This window comes from Panthera leo, chromosome D4, assembly GCF_018350215.1.
Source record: "Panthera leo isolate Ple1 chromosome D4, P.leo_Ple1_pat1.1, whole genome shotgun sequence".
NCBI lineage: Eukaryota > Metazoa > Chordata > Mammalia > Carnivora > Felidae > Panthera > Panthera leo.
Window position 1 is genome coordinate 42,786,990 of NC_056691.1, and position 15,823 is coordinate 42,802,812.

Below are 15,823 nucleotides of genomic sequence, written 5' to 3' on the forward strand. Positions count from 1 at the left end.
TCTGCTTGGGATTCTCTCTCTCCCCCTCGCTCTGCCACTCTCCCGCTTGTGTGCTTGCTCGCTCTCTTTCTCTCTAAAGAAATAAACTTAAAAAAAAAAAAAAAAAAAGAAACGCCAAAGCGATAGGGGATGAAGAGTAGAGAATTTAGGTGATGTGAGTCTTAAAGGAGCAGTGGTTTTGTAAGACTAAAGGGGAGGCATGGTGCAAAAGCGAAAAGGGAAAGCTGGAAAGACACATACAAGATGCCTCTACATCAAAATTTTAAGATGCCGTATACATTACAAATTGTGTCATATCCCCTTTTCTGAGAATATGTACACAAAATGAGAGAGAAACGTACACTGTATTAGAAAGGGCACGGACAGCAGCCAGGAAACTAGATTACTGTAAGTTATGCTCTTTCTACAAATGACTGACTATTGGATCTGGGGCAAGTCACTTAACCCTGAATGCCAAAACCCTGCATTGAAATAGCAGCTTACAAAACACTTTAGTAATCAAGTTGTCGTTTTTTAGGGATAACCACCCTATGTGGTACACTTTATCTTATCCTTTTTAGGATGATTAGGAAATTATATCAATTAGGAAACTGAGGCCCAGAAGCTTTAAGTGATTTGCCCAAATAGCAGGGTTGGACTTGAGTGTAGATAATCTAGTCCAGGTCATGGACCAGATCTGCTCTGTAGTCATCCATTTCTACTCTATTGTCATCCTGTCTGCTTTCACTCTAGACCCAGCAATGCCCATCTAGACCAATACAATTTGTATTTTGAGTTAAGAAAAACCAAACTACTCTCTTATTGTAACTAGCCTTGAAAACACTTATTTGAAATTGAAAACTGTTACTATTTTATGTATTTGTGACTCAATCTTTTTATATTGATGATTTATCTAGCAGCATCATACATACATTTAAAGTAAAGAATATTTCTGGGGCGCCTGGGTGGCTCAGTCGGTTAAGCGGCCGACTTCGGCTCAGGTCATGATCTCGCGGTCTGTGAGTTCGGGCCCCGTGTCGGGCTCTGTGCTGACAGCTCAGAGCCTGGAGCCTGTTTCGGATTCTGTATCTCCCTCTCTCTGACCCTCCCCCGTTCATGCTCTGTCTCTCTCTGTCTCAAAAATAAATAAACGTTAAAAAAAATTAAAAAAAAAAGAATATTTCTAGTTGTGTTTCCCACATGAAGATTACGTGGTGTCTTGAACACATCATTCTCCTGGAAATAGGAAAACATTATACAGCTTGCTAATATTTCTGCAACTTGCAGCTCTGTGCTATGGAGGACTTTGGGAAGTCTAGTCCACCAGATTCAGTAGGCAGAGAATGAATGTGGTTCCAGAATAGAAAACTGCTCTTTTAATTCTGAAGACCACTGAGATGCCAGTCAATCTAGTGCTTACAGCTGTGTGCCTCCAAATGTATTTATTATTTTTTCACATTTAGTCATGCTTTACTGTGAAAAGAGTATCTTTTTTTTTCCCCAAGCTTGTAACACAGATAATTCTTTTCCATTGTTTTTTCTGCCTTGTATTACTCTCACTTTATAAAACATTCCCAGTCTTTTAGAATAGTTAACCATCCCACAACTGACCTTGTACACGAGAGTACACAGTAGTCCTATTAAACATTTAACAAGACTTGAAAATTGCATTCATATGGATCATGGCAAAACTCTTTAATATCAGTCTATCTAAATGATACATTTTTGCATATTTTCATATCCAGTGATTTTTTTTCATTTGGTCAAGCTCATCTTGAAGAAATTAAGATCAGGCATAGAATTTTAAGACTGAGAAAGTGATTTTCTCTCTTTTTTTAAAATACAGACTGAAGAACAAAAGCAGAATCTCCAATTTTTATTTGCATTTTTCTCTTTTTTAAAAAGTTTATATATTTACTTTGAGAGACAGAGAGAACTGCACACGTGTATGAGAGTATGAGTGGGGGAGGGGTAGAGAGAGAATCCCAAGTGGGCTTCTCACTGGGAGCCTGATGTAGGGCTCGAACTCATGAACCATGAGATCATGACCTGAGCTGAAACGAAGAGTCAGACACTTAACTGACTGAGCCACCCAGGTACCCCTATTTGTATTTTTAATGTAATTTTAATAGTTGAGTTTTTTAAAGATTATGATATAAGAATATGTAAATAGGGGCGCCCAAGTGGCTCAGTCGGTTAAGTGGCCGACTTCAGCTCAGGTCATGATCTCATGGTTCATGGGTTCAAGCTCCACGTTGGGCTCTGTGCTGACAGCTCAGAGCCTGGAGCCTGCTTCTAATTCTGTGTCTCCCTCTCTCTCTGCCCTTCCCCCACTCGCAATCTCTCTCTCTCTCAAAAATAAACAAACATTAAAAAAATAAAAAAAAGAATATGTAAATAGTATCTGCATTATTTTAGCCAATAGCCTTAATACCTTGAATAAAAAGCTATAGCTGTGAAGAAACAAGAGTATGCTCATCATAGATAAACTATAGATAAACTCTTTACGTGTACTTAGGACATAAGTAGAAGGTTAAGATTATTGAAGACTATTATATAATAAAGGTTATAAATTGGTAGTTTAATATGCATTAAAGTGCTTTTACTTATGCATCATTCTTTTGGAATACATCTGTTGGAGTAATTTTTTTTAAATAAAAACAAAACATGAGTAAGCACGTTTGCAACTATAGTTATTTTTAATGTTGAAAATTGAATTCACACTTTTTAGGGCAGCAGACTTCTTTAAGGGCATAGCAGTACCTTAATTTTATCAAATAACATAAAGCAGTGCTTATCTTCAGTTTTGAATGAGTAGAAAATGTAAGCTAAGGTGGGGATTTGCAATTTTATTACTTTTTACCAAGACCAATCCCCTATTTTTAATTTTTTTTATTGTTTTATTTATTTTTTGAAGGAGAGAGAGAGCATGAGCGGGGGAGGAGCAGAGAGAGAGAGCGAGACACAGAATTCGAAGCAGGCTCCAGGCTCTAAGCTGTCAGCACAGAACCCTATGTGGGGCTCCAACTCACGAACTGTGAGGTCATGACCTGAGCCGAGATCGGACGCTGAACCGACTGAGCCACCCAGGCGTCCCTCCCCTATTTTTAGCCTCTAAAGAACACCTGAGGCACATACCACCCTTCACATGCCCACTGGTAAAGCCTCCCCAAACTAGATGACCCCCCCAGAGCTATGAATCCCTGCCTCTGGCTTGTCTCTAGATGATCTCCTGGTATGGTCTCAGACAGATGCTGGGCTCGTTCCTCCCATGTCCCTCAGCTTAGCTACTGTGAAGGAACTGGCAGGAGGAGGGTAGAAAAGCCCATAATTAAAAGTGAAAACCACTGAGGTGCCTGGCTGGCTCAGTTGGTGAAGCGTGTGATTCTTGATCTTGGAGTTGTGGGTTCAAGTCCCATTTAGGTGTAGGAATTACTTAAAAATAAAACCTTTAAAAAAACGTAAAAGTTAAAACCAATGTGACCAACTGCAAGTGAAAATGATATGCCACAACTTATGTTCTAGGAACTTAGACTCTGATACAATCAACTGCTAAGCAAAATATTGTTGGTTGAGGGTTAAATAAATGGAGAAAATAAAAGCATGTCTATTGCAATAGCATTATAGACCCACATATGGGACATAAGATTTGAGACCAGTAAAAAGGATTTGGGGCCAAACATTAATTTTTTATCTCTAAGTTTGACTACTATTTAAGTCAATTAGTGAGGTCTTCGGGGTCACTGGAGCAGAGATAGTCTGAGAAACCTAGGAGAATTGGAAAATCAGTGATTAAGTGTAGGTTAAGACACTTTGAAAGCAGGTTTTTCTTGTATAACTTCCAGGCTGAAGGCTAGAACTCTGTAGCACCGAAATATCTCAAGATATTTATCTAACATTGGCTAAAGTCATTGAAGAAGAAAGTGATTGTGTTAGGAAATCTTTCAATGCCAATGAGACTAGGCTTTTCTGGATAAAAATGCCCATAAGCTTGACTATGGCATACATCACCCAAGAAAAATCTATGTCTGGTTTTAATGTTGGTATTTAGCCTTTGGCTAGGTTCAAATGCTGTAGGTAATTTCAGGCTTAAACCCGCACTTGTGTAAAGCTCTGAAAAATCTCAGAGCACTTAAGAGTTATATGAAAGACAGACCTGCAGTCATCTGGAATTCTAATTCCAAACCTGGTGCAACCAGGGTTCTTTATGAGGAACAATTTGCTCTTTTGTGCCTGCTATTCGGGATTGTGTGAATAACCTTGTCCATAAGGCATTAATTTTAAACAATGGTTCTGGATATTCGGTATAACTTGTAAATATAATTCCTGACATTAATGTTAGCTTATTTCCCCCACTTCCAACATGATATTCTTGCTCTTGCCCTGAAAATTTAGTTATTTATTACTCTTTTTTTTTTTTTTTGAATTACTACCTTAGAAAACCCTTTGCCCCAATTCTCATTTTGATAGACCAAGACCATCGTCCTGTTTTCTCTGTACTCAGAATTCTAGACATGAGTCAGTAAAGATGAAATAAAGTGTTCTGAAAATTAAGGGAGGCCAATTAAAACATTAAAAATGGAAAATAATCTTTCCTTTGATTCTTAAGAATACTTCTCTCCTCCCATTTCCCCATTTAAACAGACTTTCCTACTTCCCCAGCCACTTCACAGAGTGAGGTAAAATTCCTTGCCTTAGTGAAACTCAAGACTCTTATCTTGAGACACTGCTTCTCATACCAATTAGGTAAGTGTGGTCTGCTCTTTGCAGTTGGATTAGGATGTGGTGATGGAATTCTCCCAGCTTCTAATTAGTGTGCAATTCATAGTCATATCTGAAGCTGTGAAGTAAACCAATCAATTACCATGCCTAGCTCAAGCTGACTTCCCCTGCTTCCCCTCTCCCTCCCTCCCTCACTCCCTCCCAAGTGCCAAACACTATTCTAGGTGTTGAAGACCAAAAGTGAACAAAACAGACAAAAATCCTTACCATCATGTAATGTACACTATGGTGAGGCACAGATATACACAATTAAAATATATGTCTTGTCAGATGATGGTCCATATTGGGGATAAAAATAAAGCAGGCAGGGGAGATGAATGAAGGTAGACAAGGACTGCGATCTTAAATAGTATCATTAGGTAAGACTCTGGTAACAATCTGACATTTGAGCAAACCATGTGGTGTGGGTGTCTGGAGGAAGAGTGTTCAAAGCTGGGGAAACAGTAAGTGCTGGTATGTTTTAGAAAGAGCCGGAGGTGGTGAGACAAGTGGAAGGAGGGAAGAAACAATAGCAGACATGTTGAGAGAGGGCCAGATTATATAGAACCTTGAAGACTGTTTTTACTCTAAAGAAGATGTGAGCCCTCTGGAAACAATAGAGGAACTAATGCCCAGACTGTCTGGATTTGAATCCCACCTTTTCCACTTAACAGCTGTGTGACCTTGAGCACAATACTTAACCTTTCTGGCCTCAGTTGCCTCCTCTGTAAATGGGGATGATAATTGTAACTTTACAGGGTTGTGATGATAAAATGACTTACTGTAACTTAAGCACTTTGTACAGTGCCTGGTGGCTAATAAACCTTATATATGTGTTAACTGACTAGTTGGCCACTGGAAGGCTCATCTGCTGCTTAGAGAAATTACTATAGCAGGCTCAGGGCTGGGAGCAGGGATGGCATTGAGGGGATTATCTGTGTAATGCAGGCTAGACATAATAGTGGCTTGGAGCATGGCAGAGCACTGGAGGTGGTGAGAAATGGTCTGATTATAGATCTATTTGGAGCGTAGAATCAACGAGATCAACTGTCGAACCAGATATGAAGTGTGAGAAGAAGAGGAGAGTCAAGGAGGACTCCAGGAATTTTGCTCTCAGCAAATTGTCATTTACCAAAATGGAGGAAGACTATGTGTGAAGCAAATTTTTTTTGAAAATCAGGAATTCCGATTTTAGGCATATAAGGTTTGATGTGTCCCTCGGTCATCTAAGTGGCATTGACTAGGCAGATGTTTTCTTTGTTATAGAGCAAAGCAGGCATCAGAGGGAGTCCAAACTAAAGGGAAAGTAGACCTCCGCAGAGAAAGGGATCACCAAATAAAGGAGAGAAGCCCGCAAGCAGTTAGCCATTGCAATTACAGTCTGAAGGAATAGAACCTAACGTTAAATAAAACTGAATGACCAGCGGCTGGAAATCTATTGCCTGTGCTTCACACAAAGGAATTTATAATGAATAAAAAAGTGAAATAGCCCAAATCGATTTCTTTAAGAGCCATCGCAAAATCCTAAATCTTCTTAAAGATTAGATGAGGTTAGATGAGCATCTCCCCAATCCTGCCTCTCTGAATCCCATGACTATCTTAACTACATTCTTCTACGTTCTGATTTATTATCATAAAAATAAAGCAGTTATTATTAAGCAGTAAGATAAGAACTGGTACTGTACACTTTGATATACAGCATATTAAATACAATTTTAAGGGATTGGTAACTGCACTGCTTTGTTTAATTGATTTAGATGTACTTTAGAAAACTTTTAAATGATATCTGACAAGGAAGGTTATAGTTGATTAAATTGCTGCTTATAACAATTTCGGTATAAAGTTGGGCATTGGTCCTTGAGTAAGGCCATTGTTGTATTTTAATTTTGCATATGTTAACTTCGTCTTTTTTATTTCAAGCACTTTGAAAACAGTGTCTACTTCTTATATTTTATGTTTTCCATATTCAAGGCTTCTGATTTTGATGACTTATGATTGCTGATTGCTTGCAATTTTAAGAAGACTCAAACATTGGTCTATTATTTAAACTTCACAATCAACTCTTCTTATAAAGGCATCTCCTAATCAAAAATCTCATGGGATTGAGTTAATTTTGTTATTAGACATTTAATTCTTGGGTTTGCTTGACTTGTTGTATAAACTTGGTTTTTTTGCTTTTGTCTCTCTCATCACATTCTAAAATTAATTTCAGTCGTAACCCTCTTTTTACTCGCTTCCTGAACACTTAAAAAAAGAAGGGGTGGGAGCTTTCAGCTGGAAAGTTTTCACGCTTAATTTTATCTCAAAGCACTATCTTCTTGAAAGTTTTAGCAAAATACATTTAGCAATAGGTATATTTTACAGAGGGAATAAAGTTTCCATTTAAAAAAAAATTTTTTTTAGTGTTTATTTCTGACACAGAGAGAGAGCATGAGTGGGGGAGGGGCAGAGAGAAAGGGAGACACAGAATCAGAAGCAGGCTCCAGGCTCGGAGCTGTCAGCACAGAGCCTGACGCGGGGCTCAAACTCACAAACCTTGAGATCATTACCTGAGCCGAAGTTGGTCGCTCAACTGACTGAGCCACCCAGGCACCCATAAGATTTCCATTTTTAAGCAATTAAGTTTTGTGCATAGACAATAGTTGAATTGATGAAAGTGGAAAAATATGAAAGTGGTGAGTTCTACAAATCAGTTCGTACACTCATAAATTAATTTTTACATATCTCTCCATAAAACAAACTTTCTTATTGATAGATCTAGAGCCTTGTTGCCCTGGAGTTTGGACTTTCATTTTATGATAAAAAAAATTTAGTGTTTGAGTTTAGGGTATAGAAAGTTATATAGAAAACAATTTAACAGAGATCATATAGGGACAGTTGAAATAATGGATGTTTATGTAATTTTCTTGACAATATATTTAGATTTTTCTGTAAATAGCAGAGGGAATAATACAAATTTCACTTTTGAGTAAAAGGAACAAAGCAATTTGTATAAGTACCATATCTCATTTCCTAATATTCTTGGTCTTTTGCAATGAGAAGTTGTAGAAAATGTATGTAGTGTCAGCTACTGTCCTTTCAGGATGGAATGGAAGGTGATTGGCCACCTTAGAAGGTTTCAGTGAAATAATAGCCCATCTATTCCTGATTTCCGGGCCCTGTTATTTACATGAAACAATTAGCCTATAGAAATTAAGGTTGATGGAAATTTTTATAGTGTTTTAAACACTAGTCAGTACTTTGATATTCAGTTTGAATACTTGGTTATTAAAAATTACTTGTTCACATCCATTAGGATTGGTATTATAAAGAAAAAAAATAAATGTTCGCAGGGATGTGGAAAAACTGGAACCCTATGAATTGTTGGTGTGAACGTAAAATGGTGCTGCTGCTTTGGAAAATGGTGTGGTGAGCCATCAAAAAATTAAACACAGAATTACCATATGATCTAACAATTCTGCTTCTGGGTATATACGCCAAAAAATTGAAAGCAGGGACTCAGATATTTGTACACCCATGTTCACAGTGGCATCAATTACAGTAGCCAAAAGGTGGAGTCAACCCTGTATCCACTGATGGATGAAAGGATAAAGAAAATACAGTATATACATACAATGGGATATTATTCATCCTGAAAAAAGAAAGGAAATTCTGGCTCATTTAACAACGTGGATGAAAACTGAAGACATTATGCTAGGTGAAATAAGCCAGATAAAAGGACAAATATTGTATGATCCCACTTAAATGAGGTTCCTAGAGTGGTCAAACTGGTAGAGAGTAGAATGGTGGAATGGTGGTTGTCAGGGGCTGTGGAGAAAGGGACTTGGGGAGTTAGTATTCAATAGGCAGAGTTTAGTTGGAGAAGATGAAAAGAATTCTGAAGATGGAGAGTGGTGATGGTTGCCCAACAATGTGAATGTACTTAATGCCACAGAACTGTGCACTTACAAATGATTAAAATGGTAAATTTTATGTATATTTAACCACAATAAAAAACAGTTACTCGTAAAATAAAACCTACTCCCCTTGACATTCAAAACCCTTCCAACTTTATCTTCTTTCCTTCATGTCCCTGGGATGTGAAGATGTTTTCCTGCTGTTTTTCATAACCACCTCACCCTTCTCCTGCTCGTGTACACCTGGAATGCCCCTCATGTCACTTCCTCCTCCTACCTGCCCTTCCAGGTTCTCCTCAATGACATCTTCTCCATTAAGCTTTTCTCTCCAACTGGAGAGAATCTCTTCAGTAGGTAGCACTCTGTGTGTGTGAATACCTAACATCAAAACAGTCAGTTGGGTGAATATAATTGATCATCAACTATTCTCCCCACTATACTGTTTTTAAAAATATTTATTTCGTATCAGACATAAGTCTTCACTTCAAAACTGGTTGCTTCTATAACATTTAAATTGGTGCCTTATGTATCTTAATATTGTTAGCATTACCTGTTTTTTGCAAAGGGTCATACTTAAGTGTCATGATAAATTTATCATTCATATTTTTGTTTTTTACAAAAGGAGCATCAAGGAGGTGAGTCTTTGAATTAATAAACCTACATGGAGCCTTGAATCCTGCCCCAGCCTCTGGCTGTGACTCCTTAAGATCTTTGAATGCACTATTTAACTTCCCTCATCCTGAGATTTTTTCTCTATGAAATCAGAATCTTCCTTATACTATGAGTATAAGCTATAGCATCATCAGACAGTGTTTAGGGTACTATTTAAGACATTAGAAAGTGACAGATATTTCCGTTGTGATCCTGGCATCATTTATAGCTGTTTAACTTCGTATAAGTCACTTAATTTTCTTAATTCTCAGTTTTCACACTTTCAAATGAGGATAGCAGCCACAATAAGCTTATAGACCTGTGTGACAAGTGGTAATTTGTAAACACAACATGATATTAAAAAGTAAAGGAAAGAAAGTTATAATCATTAAAGCATGGTTCCATCCACCTAGTACAGATAGTACTTGTGCCTTAAATAATAAAGGGATAAAACAGAGGCAGCAGAGTACTGTGAGTGGTGTGAATAGTGAGTGCTGGAAAGGTTAAAAAAATCATAAAGGTCAAATAAAATTATCTCATGAAATCCTCTCCTGATTGAGTTCTTTGGGAATGGCCTATGTCAGTTTCTAATCCCAATTTGATAACTCACCTGATAGGTTTTTTTAAAAATTTTTTTAATGTTTATTTATTTTTGAGAGAGACAGAGACAGAGTGTGAACAGGGGAGGGGCAGAGAGAGGGAGACACAGAATCCAAAACAGGTTCCAGGCTCTGAGCTGTCAGCACCCAGCCCGACGCGGGGTTCAAACTCACAAGCCATGATATCATGACCTGAGCCAAATTGGATGCTTAACCGACTGAGCCACCCAGGCGCCCCAACTCACCTGATATTTTTGTTCATCAGTAGATGTTTCTAGGATACCTCTTCCTCAATCAGATTGGGATTGCCTAGGAAAATAATCAATTGAAAATGTTTACTGGGCATTATCTGTGCTTGGAGCTTGGCTGCAGGGACTACGAAATGAATAAGATATTGTCTTTACCCCATGAATCTTCTAAGACATTTGGGAGAGACCAACATATAAAGAGACATGCCATAATACATGTGAAAGCAGAGAGGAGAGTGATTATCTCCCTGGGGAGGGCAGGGAAGGCTTCACAGAAGAAGCATCTTTTGTATTAGGTCATAAAGGATGAGTGGACTTTGCCTGACAGATGACAGTGACAAGTCTTCCCAAGCAGAGAAAATGGCTTAAACAATAGAGTTGAGAAAGGGAAGTGTGTGTGTGTGTATGAGCATGTACACGCACATGGGTACATATGTACATTTGTTCCAAAGTGAACAATGAATAATTTAAGGATTATCTGCTGTCTTTGGTCTATATCACTACTTCTTTGTTCTTACTGTGGATAATTGAGACAACTCTAATGACATAGGAACATTTAGAATAAGTTTTTATGCTTGGCATTCGTATTTTAGATTTTCCCAGTCTTTCCCCGATGCTCATGGTCCAAGGGGCTCCTTGTAAGGAATTTTTTATTTGCTCTAGAATCCCCCAATTCCACCTCCCACAAAGATAGTCTGGTCAGGATACTTTAGGGCCACCAACAGAATAGCAAGTTGCCAAAATAAATGTTTTCCATCAAGATTTCACACTTGAACTTAATGAAATAGACATTTTCCAAACTGTTTCTTTAGAGCTAAGTTTTTCTTTAAGATTTGTAATGAAAATATTTCATGACCTGTTGACATATTCATATGGTGATTTTCAAAAAGCAGATTTCGTTTACAAAATGGACTTGGCAACAAGTAGGAATATCTGGGAAGTTGAACAAGGCTGTTGACAGGGAAAATTAGGGCTGAATCATAACTGACATTGTTTTGCAGCTGTGCCATTTTTTAAGACTGACCAATGGGACAGGGCCTTATAGTAATAATGCTGAGATTGGCAGCTAATGACCATTCATAATGCAACTGCATGGGTAGAAGTCCACAAGTACAGAAAAACTCATTCATGTAACTGATTTTTCTTGGTAAATGCCAGGGGAGAAATTATTCCATTGAGAAGAAAGATAGTAAAGATGAAATTATGTAGCATTTTTTCAAATGAGCAGAATTAAAAATAAGAAAGATTTTTATATACTCTGTTCTATATTTTCTTTATCGTATCTGTGATACTTAGCTCTTTCACTGGTTGAACTAATTGACTGACAGATATCTAACTTAAATTTATAGTAGCAATGCAGTTTTGACTGGAATATATTTTGTGTTCAAACCAGTAATTGAAGATTAACAAGGCATGTTCAAATTCAAATGATACAAGGCAGCATCTGAAATAATTCTAAAAATTAATCACTTTTAACTATTCTTTTAGAGTTTTGGAATTTTTATTAGATCTATTCTCATGTTTCTAAGTTTCTCCTAATATCAGTAGGCTAAAGGATGTAAGAATGATGTAAATTTTGTCACTTAAGGTTCCCTAGTGACAAATCCATAGCTAAAAATCTAACCAAATTCTTTAGATGCTATAAAGTTTGCAATCAGTCCTGAAAATAGTATCACAAGACCTTGTGAAGAGTGTGGATTTGAACTTTGGTCTTGGGAGACAAAGAAATTACTTTTCAGTGAGGAAGAGATCACAGAGGACTTCTTGGGGAAGGTGGTATTTGAATCAAGTTTTAAATAGGGAGCATGGGACTGGTGATGATGGGGTTCACTAGGGAGAGAAATATGGGAAGGTAATTGTGCAATGGGACAACTCCAAGAGGAAAGAGAAAGACATGTAATTTTTAGTTGTGTAGGGTATTTGGACAGGTAAGAAGGTCCTAGGTGGAATCCAGGTTTGGAAGTTGATGTAGTATTTTATTTTGACATTTGGAAACATTAAGAGGGTAGTTTTCATTGGATAACACAGCCAGAGTAGATTTCAGAAGTTAGAAACCGAGGCCAGGAAACCTATGTAATAGTTAGCATTTTTGATTGCTTAGTAAATATCACTCACTGTAAAACAAAATTTGGATGCGTTTTTAAAATCCTTTAAAGAATTTATTTAGATTTTACAGATGAAGAAATTAAGGCCTATCACTCAGTTGGTAGGTGACAGGCTGAGACCAGCCAGGTTTATGTGACTTCATCACTATTCTCTTGACCATGAAATATCCTACCAGTATGTGAGCTTCTTAGTTATGTGCTTGGTATTACAGTTCTCTGCTTGCTTACATCTTTCTTCCCCCATACACCCTTCACCTATGCATTTATTGCCCACCTGATTTTTTTCCAGTTTTACTGAGATATACTGACAAATAGCATAGTGTAAGTTTAAGAGGTACTATATGGTGATTTGATACAGCTATATGTTGTAAAATGTTACCATGATAAGGTTAGTTAACATTCCCATCGTCTCACATAATTACTTGTGTGTGTGTGTGTGTGTGTGTGTGTGTGTGTGTGTGTGTGTGTTGAGAACATTTAAGATCCACTCTCTTAACAAATTTCAAGTATATAGTACAGTATTGTTAACTGGAGTCACACTGCTGTATAGTATAGCCCCAGAATTTATTGATCTTATAACTGTAAATTTGTACTCTTTGACCAAAATCTCCCCATTTACTCCACCACCCAGCCTCTGACAACCACCATTCTACTGTGTTTTTATAGTTCATCTTTTTTAGGTTCCACATGAAGGAGATATCATACAGTGTTTGTCTTTCTCTGTCTGACTTATTTTACTCAGCATAATGCCATCTAGGTCCATCCATGTTGTCACTAATGGCAGAACTTTTTTCTTTTTATGGCTGAATAATACTCCATTGTCTATACATATACCACATTTTCTTTATCCATTCATCCTTGATGGACATTTAGGTTGTTTCATGTCTTGGCTATTTTGAATGATGCTGTAGTGAACATGAGAATGTTTTCTTCAGGAAAGTGAATTAGTTTCCTTCAGGTATATACCCAGAAGTGGGATTGATAGATCATTTGGTAGTTCTATTTTTAATTGTTTGAGTAACTTCCATGTTGTTTTCCATACTAGTTGTACCAATTTACATTCCCACCAACTATGTACAAAGATTCCCTTTTTCTCCATATCCTTGCCAACACTTTTTTTTCAGTTTCTATATCATTTATTTCTTCTCCAATCTTTATTATTTCTTTCCTTCTGCTGGCTTCAGGCTTTGTTATTCTTTTTCTAGCTCCTTTAGGTGTAAGGTTGTTTTTTTTTCTCTTTTTTTCTTTCTTTCTTTTTTTTTATGTTTCTTAAGGTAAGCCTGTATTGCTGTATACTTCCCTCTTAGGACCACTTTTGCTGCATCCCAAAGTTTTGGACCATTGTATTTTTATTTTCACTTGTTTCCATGTATTTTTTAATTTCTTCTCTGATTTCCTGGTTGACTCATTCATTGTTTAATAGCATGTTGTTTAAACTCCATGAATTTGTGGTCTTTCCAATTGTTTTTAAATTTTATTTATTTATTTTGAAAGAGAGAGAGCGAGCAAGGGAGGGACAGAGAGAGAGGGGGAGAGAGAGAATCCCAAGCAGGTTGTGCATTGTCAGTATAGAGCCCAATGCAGGGCTCTAACACAACTGTGAGATCATGACCTGAGCCAAAATCAAGAGTTGGATACTTAACTGACTGAGCTACCCAGGTGCCCCAGTCTTTACAATTTTTTTTCTTGTGGTTGACTTCTAGTTTCATAGTGTTTTGGTTAGTAAAGAAGTGTGGTATGATTTCACTCTTTTTCACTGTTAAGACCTGATTTGTGACTTAACATGTGATCTATTCTGATCTTCTCGATCTCATGTGCACTTGAAAAGAATGTGTATTCTGCTGTTGTAGGATAGAAATGTTCTGAATATATCTGTTAAGTCCATCTGGTCCAGTGTGTCATTCAAAGCCATTGTTTCCTTGTTGATTTTCTATTTAGATGATCTGTCCATTGATATAAGTGGGGTGTTAAAGTCCCCTACTATCATTGTATTATTATCAGTTAGTTCCTTTATGTTTGTTATTAATTGTTTTATGTATTTGGGTGCTTTCATGTTGGGTGCATAAATATTTACAAACCTCTTATCTCTTGGTGTTTTAGAAATAGCCACTCTAATGGCTGTGAGATGATATCCTATGGTGGTTTTGGTTTACATTTCCTGATGATTAGTAACGTTGAGCACCTTTTCATGTATCTGTTGGCCATTTGTATGTCTTCTTTCTAAAAATGTCTATTCAAATCCTTTGCCTATTTTTAGTTTTTTATTTAAATTTATTTCCTATTGAATTGTATGAACTTCTTGTATATTTTGGATATTAATCCTTTATCAGATATGTGGTTTGCAAATATTTTCTTCCATAAACTGCTTTTTCATTTTATTTATTATTTCTTTTGCTATGCAGATGATTTTTAGTTTGATGCAATTCCACCATTAATTTTTTATTTTTTGCTTGTGTTGCTTGTACTTTTGGTGTCCTATCAAAAAAAATTGTTGGAAAGACCAATGTCAAAAAAGCTTTTCCCCTATGTTTTTTTTTGTTTGTTTGTTTTGTTTTGTTTTTTTGTTTTGTTTTTTTTTGAGGAGTTTTATAGTCTCAGGTATTATGTTTAAATCATTAATCCATTGTGAGTTAATTTTTGTGAGTGGTGTAAGTTAGGGGTCCAATGTCATTTTTTATTTTGCATGTGAATATACAGCGTTCCCATTTATTGAATGGACTATCTTTCCCCAGAGAATATTCTTGGCTCCCTTATCAAATAGTGTATGAAACTATATGTGATGGAATATTTCTGGATTCTTGATTCTTTTCCATTGGTCTACGTGTTTTTATCAAATTATTTTAATTACTATAGTCTTGTAATATAGTTTGGAATCAGGATATGTGATGCCTCCAGGTTTGTTTGTCTATCTCAGATTGCTTTGGCTCTTTGGGGTCTTTTGTAGTTTTATACAAATTTTAGAATTTTTTTTTTCTATTTTGGTAAAAAATGCTATTAGGGTTGTGTCAGGAATTTCAATGAGTCTGTATAGGTGGACTGGGTAGCATGCACATTTTAACAATATTAACTTCTGATCCATGAATGTTTGTTATTTATCCATTTATTTGTGTCTTTTTCAATTTGTGTCATCAGTGTCCTATAGTTTTCAGTGTACACATCTTTCACTTCTTTGGTTAAATTCATTCCTAGATATTTTATTGTTTTTATGCTATTGTAAATGGGATTGTTTTCATCAAAAATTTTCTTAAAGTACAGTTGACACACAACGTTACATTAGTTTCAGCCAAAATTGGGATGAATGGGCATCCTTGTCTTTTTCCTGATCGTAGAGGAAAAGCTTTTAGCCTTTCACCATTGAGTGTGTTAGCTATGGGTTGTCGTACATAACCTTTACTATGCTGAGGCATATTTCTTGTATACCAAATTTGTTGAGAGTTTAATCGTAGTGAATTTTGTCAAAGCTTTTTCTTCATCTATTGAGATGATCATATAATTGTTATTCTTCATTACATTAATGTGCTGTATCACATTTATTGATTTGTGTATGGTGAATCATTCTTGCATGCCAGGGATAAATGCCACTT

The 15,823-nt window shown here is 36.6% G+C and overlaps 1 long non-coding RNA gene across 12 annotated transcripts in view; it reads right to left on the reverse strand.

Annotated features, from left to right (window-relative positions):
- Nucleotides 1-10,393, reverse strand: part of LOC122204917 — an 85,481-nt gene extending 75,088 nt beyond the window's left edge. For 11 of the 12 annotated variants that reach the window (XR_006195842.1, XR_006195841.1, XR_006195836.1 and 8 more), the window contains exons 1-3: nucleotides 10,291-10,393; nucleotides 10,132-10,195; nucleotides 8,914-9,014 (exon numbers count right to left, since the gene is read on the reverse strand). This is a non-coding gene — a long non-coding RNA (uncharacterized LOC122204917). The remainder of the gene's footprint in view (nucleotides 1-8,913; nucleotides 9,015-10,131; nucleotides 10,196-10,290) is intronic. The other variant, XR_006195838.1, reaches the window with a different exon arrangement.
- Nucleotides 10,394-15,823: the final 5,430 nt, after the last annotated feature.